Source organism: Neomonachus schauinslandi, chromosome 5 (genome assembly GCF_002201575.2).
Source record: "Neomonachus schauinslandi chromosome 5, ASM220157v2, whole genome shotgun sequence".
NCBI lineage: Eukaryota > Metazoa > Chordata > Mammalia > Carnivora > Phocidae > Neomonachus > Neomonachus schauinslandi.
Window position 1 is genome coordinate 125,642,137 of NC_058407.1, and position 6,088 is coordinate 125,648,224.

At 42.7% G+C, this 6,088-nt stretch overlaps 1 protein-coding gene across 1 annotated transcript in view; it reads left to right on the plus strand.

Moving 5' to 3' along the window:
* CCDC3 (coiled-coil domain containing 3) overlaps positions 1 to 6,088 on the plus strand; it is a 118,132-nt gene that overhangs the window by 82,038 nt on the left and 30,006 nt on the right. The window lies entirely within an intron of this gene.

The window sequence follows — 6,088 nt, forward strand, 5'->3', positions numbered from 1 at the left end:
TAAAATGTCAACAGTGGCTATCTCTGTACAATAGAATGACATGATTTTTTGTCTTTTTTTGGTCCCATAGTTTTAAAAAGTTTTTCTATAATAAACAAGTGTTGCTTTTATAGTTCAAAAGGTGTTATTTTGAAATGATGAAGAAGAGATATCTTAGCCAACCTCTGGTCTAACTGAGAATAAGAGCATAGGCCCCCCCCCCATAACAGTCTGCTCATCCACCCTGGAGCAGGCACCCCATTGGCCACATAGAGTTTTCCAGAGAAAGACATCCCTGCCATAGGCTAATGCTGGGGGTGCTCAGACCTCTGCTGGGCAAGGGCTTTCTCCATTCTCAGCCAATCAGCATTGGTGATTAGGAGTCCATTGTTTTGGGGTCACCTGATAGACTCATTTGTTTCTCTTTGGTTCTTCTTCAAAGAAAATGTGGCAATACCTAATTCAGCTTGACTTGTTCTTTCCCCTCCTCAGCTAACCAAAAACTACCACAAAGCTAAGTGAGCAAATGATATATCTTTTTATATATTTTTAAAAGCATATTTATAGGGTCACCTGGGTGGCTCAGTTGTTAAGCATCTGCCTTCTGCTCAGGTCATGATCCCAGGGTCCTGGGATCGAGCCCCACATCGGGCTCCCTGCTCAGCGGGAAGCCTGCTTCTCCCTCTCCCACTCTGCCTGCTTGTGTTCCCTCTCTCGCTGTCTCTGTCTGTCAAATAAATAAATAAAATCTTTAAAAAAAATAAAAGCATATTTATAAAGAAATTAATTTCATTTGGAAAGCATCCCAGAGAAAGGACAGTTTCTTTTTTCTTTTTTAAAGATTTTATTTATTCATTTATTTGAGAGAGAGAGAGAGAGAGCACATGAGAGGGGGGAGGGTCAGAGGGAGAAGCAGACTCCCTGCTGAGCAGGGAGGCCGATGCGGGACTGGATCCCGGGACTCCAGGATCATGACCTGAGCCGAAGGCAGCCGCTCAACCAACTGAGCCACCCAGGCGCCCGAAAGGACAGTTTCTTAAAGAAACACATGTTTTTGAAAACATAGCTCTTGTGTAGAAATTCTTGCTTCCTTAAGAGGTGATGGGCAGGATTCAGGCGGCTTCCTTATTTTATAGGATTAGCTTCTATTCTCAGGGTGGGGAGTCTAGTCTCTACTTGCAGCCATAGCCCAGTTTCCACAGACAGAAAGACCTTCAGCCTGGGAGGGGGTCCTGGGTTACAGCTTGGATTGGTGACATTGGACAAGTTACCAAGAGTCCTCCTTTGTCTTTCTGCTCCAACTCAAACCCTATCCAGATCAAGGAGAGGCTGTGGGGATCAAGATTGACATATTCGCTAAGGAACTTCAGGCATCTTGTCCATCCCATCTTAACTACCCCTGTCACACAAGTGACCCCTTGTTCTATCTTGGTTTCTTCAGGCCATTGTCAATGTGGTCTTCCTCTTGCTCTAACTCTCTAGAGTAAGGAACACCTGGCCTCTTGCAGAATATTGATGTCTTAGCGGTAATCACTGAAGTTCTACCAAGAGGACAGATCTTGTTCCATCCCACTATGTCTGCTTTTATTTATTGTTTTAAAATGCCGCTTTTGAAGAATGTCATAAAATAGAACTTAACCTTCTCTTTGATGTGATGTTCCAACACAATATTGGATTCTGTCCTTCTAGAATTTGAACAAACATGTTAAAACCCAGTGCTCTTGTTTTAATAGAATTTGCTTGGACTCTTTGATCCTATTCTTGGTTGAAGAATCTGCCGTACCTTATAGAAAGAACATGATTTAAAGAGAGCATGGATATAAAGTGCTTAGCCTAGTATGTGGCCATAGGAAACCCTCAGTAAGTTATACAGATAACTGTCTGGTCTGTATAAATAATAAGTCCTCTGACATCATCACCTGTGCCCACCTTCTTTTGTCTTCAAGGGGCTCATTTTGGCCAGAAGAGGGCAGTGTTGAATGTGTGGTCTTCCCCTTGCTAACTGGCAGCTCCAGGGGGCCAAAGACTTTTATTAAATGACAGCTATTTTGGGAATGCTGAACTGGATTCAGATTTTTCAGTGTCTGCCTAAAATGACCAGCATGACGAGGCTACAAAGGCAAAGGTGAAGCAGGTCTTGAGTTCGTCATGTGACAGGGCAGTTAAGTATCCTGCCAGGGCCGTGTGATACTTGGCATGTGCTGTGTGGATACCTAGAGAGTGCTATGCAGACGTTATGTATGGTTGGAGGCTCTGTGCAAAGTAGCATGGAGATGGTCTGGAGAATGGTTATAGGATTGCCAGCCACGGCTGGGCGAGCCCAGCCCTCCAGGAGGAAGGAGGAACATGGCAGAGATGAGACAGAAGCAAGACAACCAGGAGCCAGGTTGCTTTAGGCATAAAGTGTGTGAACAGAAGAATGAAAAGTAAGACGGGAGATGTAGGCTGAGTCCAATCGCAAAGGTTAAGGATTTAAAGAGATTGAACTTGATCTCAAAATAATGGCTAACATCCAGTAAGCATCTACTCCGTACCAGGGGTTCTTAGTCTGTTGGAAATGCCATAACAAAATTCCACAGACTGGGTGGTGAATAAGCAACAGAAATGTATCTCTCTTGGTTCTGGAGGCTGGAAGTCTGAGATCAAGGTACCAGCCCGGTTGGGTGAGGAGCCTCTTTTGGGTCACAGATTTCTAGTCATAGCCTCACATGGCAGGAGGGGCGAGGGAGTTCTCAGGCCACTTTTATAAGGATATCACTCCCATTCGTGAGGGTTCTGCTGCCAAGACCTAATCACCCCCAAAGGCCCCGCCTCCCAGTACTATCACATTGGGCATTAGGATTTCAGTATAGGAATTTTGGAGGGGATACAAACATTCAAACCATAGCATGGGGGTATGGTTCTAAGCACTTTACAAGTAAAACTCATTAAATCCTTGAAACAGCCCTAAGCCAGGTACTGCCACTATCCCACTGTACACGTGAGGAAACTAAGTATGGCGGGCCGGGTTCCCTGGCAAGCAGACTCTGAGCTGAGAGTAGTATGCAAGAAGTTTTGTTTGTTTGTTTTTGTTGTTGTTTGTTTGTTTTTAAGAGAAGATTTTTTTTAGGTTGCTTCTGGAGAAGGGGTGGGAAGGAGAGGGAAGAGCAGGATTGGGCAGCAGAAGCTGGACTGCGGTGCAGTCTAGCAAAGGCCAAATCCTGCCCAGTGGGGAGCTCTAAAGCTGAGTTCCCTTCAGACATGTTCCAGGTTCCATGTTCCAAGGGTCCTGCCCTTCATTCCCTTGTGTCACCCAGTCATTGTATGTGGGTGCCCGGGAAGGAGGTGCGACCTCAGGTGTGGTGGCTCTCTGAAGGCAGGGGCAATTTCTGGAGAGACTCAGTGGAGGGCTGTAGGGTCAGCAGGGTCTGGCTGGGATAGCACAGATCCCACCACCTTGCGTTTAAGAAGCTTGCTCAAGATCACACCACTCATCAGTAGAAGAGGCAGAACTTCCACCAGAGCAGCCTGGCCACAGAGGCTGGCCAGTTCACCACTGCCCTATACTGCAGTGTATTCGGGGGGGCTCGACGGAGATTTCGAAGTAGAAGTAAACTGCAGCTCAAGCCTTACTTTGGTGGCGTAAGTCTTAATGGTGACATGTAGAATAGGTGGGAGAAGAGTGATTTGGAGGTCAGATTTTTTTTTTTTAACGATAAAGGGAATACTAACATAAAGTACAAAATTCTGGAAGTACGAAAGAATACACAGTGAAAATCTCCTCCTCACCCCTGTCCTCTTGCTCCCTGGACACAGCCATCCTTAAGAATTTCTTCTGTCTTCTTCCAGACACAGTATATGTATACTTCAGTATAGACAGATATGGATACCATATTTTTATACTCTTGTATCACAAGATCCACACTGTTCTGGGCCTTGATTTTTTTTTTTTTAAGATTTTATTTATTTATTTGAGAGAGAGAGAATGAGAGAGAGAACACGAGAGGGGGGAGGGTCAGAGGGAGAAGCAGACTCCCTGAGAGCAGGGAGCCCGACATGGGACTCAATCCCGGGACTCCAGGATCATGACCTGAGCCGAAGGCAGTCGCTTAACCAACTGAGCCACCCAGGTGCCCCTGCGCCTTGATTTTATAGTAACATAACCTTGATATTGCTATAGTACCAATCATATACAGCTGCCTTTTTCTTTTAGATGGCAGAGGTTTCTGTTGTATGGATTTACTGTAACTTACTGAACCATCTTTTCTTGATGGGCATTTTTAGATTGCTTTCAATTTTCTCCCCCCTCCAGCTTTACTGAGATATAATTGGCATCAAACATTATATAAGTTTAAGGTGTACAGTATGTTGATTTGACACCTTTATGTTGCAAAATGATTACCACCTGAGCGTTAGTAATAACCCCCTTCTCTTTTGCAGTGAGATCATTTAAGATCTACCCTCTTGGGGCACCTGGGTGGCTCAGTCGGTTAAGCAGCTGCATTCGGCTCAGGTCATGATCCCAGGGTCCTGGGATCGAGCCCCACATCAGGCTCCTTGCTCAGCGGGGAGTCTGCTTCTCCCCTGCCTGCCATTCCCTCTGCTTGTGCTTGCTCTCTGTCTCTCTCTCACTGTCACTCTCTCTGTGTCAAATAAATAAGTAAAATCTTAAAAAAAAAAAAATAAGATCTACCCTCTTAGCAACTTTCAAGTATATAATACAGTATCATTAACTAAAATTACCATCTTTACATTAGATTTCTATAACTTATTATCTAATAACTGGAAGCTTGTAACTTTTGACAACACCTCCCCATTTCCCCAACCTCTCAGCCCCTGGTAACCACTATTCTATTCTGTTTCTCAATTTAGCTTTTTTATATTCCATATATAAGTTACATCATACAGGACTTGTCTTTCTCTGATTTATTTCACTTAGCATAGTGCCTTCAAGGTCCATCCATATTGTCACAGATTGCTGGATTTCCTTTCTCACAGCGAGAATAATAATCCATTGTGTATGTGTACCACATCTTCTTTATCCATTCATCCTTTGATGGACACTTAGGTAGTTTTCATATGTTGACTATTTTGACTAATGGTGCAATAAACATGTGAATGAAGATACCTCTTTAAGACTGTTTTTATTTCTTTTTTTTTTTTTTAAAGATTTTATTTATTTATTTGACAGAGACACAGCGAGAGAGGGAACACAAGCAGGGGGAGTGGGAGAGGGAGAAGCAGGCTCCCCGCAGAGCAGGGAGCCCGATGTGGGACTCGATCCCAGGACCCTGGGATCATGACCTGAGCCGAAGGCAGTCGCTCAACCGACTGAGCCACCCAGGCGCCCAAGACTGTTTTTATTTCTTATCTATATATACACAGAAGGGGAATTGCTGGGTCATATAGTAGTTCTATTTTTAATTTTTTGAGTAACCTCTGTACTGTTTTCCATGGTGGCTGTACCAATTTATATTCCCACCATAAGTGCACAAGGGTTCCCTTCTCTCCACATTGTCACCAACAGTTGTTATCTTTTATCTTTTAGAAAATAACCATTCTAACAGGTGTGAGGGGATATCTCCTTGTGGTTTTGATTTGCATTTCCCTGATGAATAGTGATGTTAAGCACCTTTTCATGTACCTGTTGGCCATCTTCTTTGGAAAAATGTCTATTCAGATCCTCTGTTCATTTTTTAATAAAATTGCCTTTTTGCTATTGAGTTGTAGGAGTTCTTTATATATTTTGGTTATTAACCCCTTATTGGATAAATAATTTCCAAATATTTTCTCCTATTCCATAGGTTGGCTTTGCTTTTTTTTTTAATTTATAAAAGTTTTAATTGAAGTATAGTTGATGTATAATATTTCACACATACAACATAGTGTTTCAACGATTATATATATTATGAAATAACATGATAGGTGTATTACAATATTATTGACTATATTTCCTATGCTGTACTTTTAATCCCTGTGACTTATAATTGGAAGTTTGTACCACTTAATCCTCCACCAATTTTGCCCATCCTCCACCACCTCCCCTTTGGCAACCACCAGTTCTCTATATTTATTCAAATCCTCTACCCATTTTTTTTTTTTTTTTTTTTTTTTTTTTTTTTATTTTTTT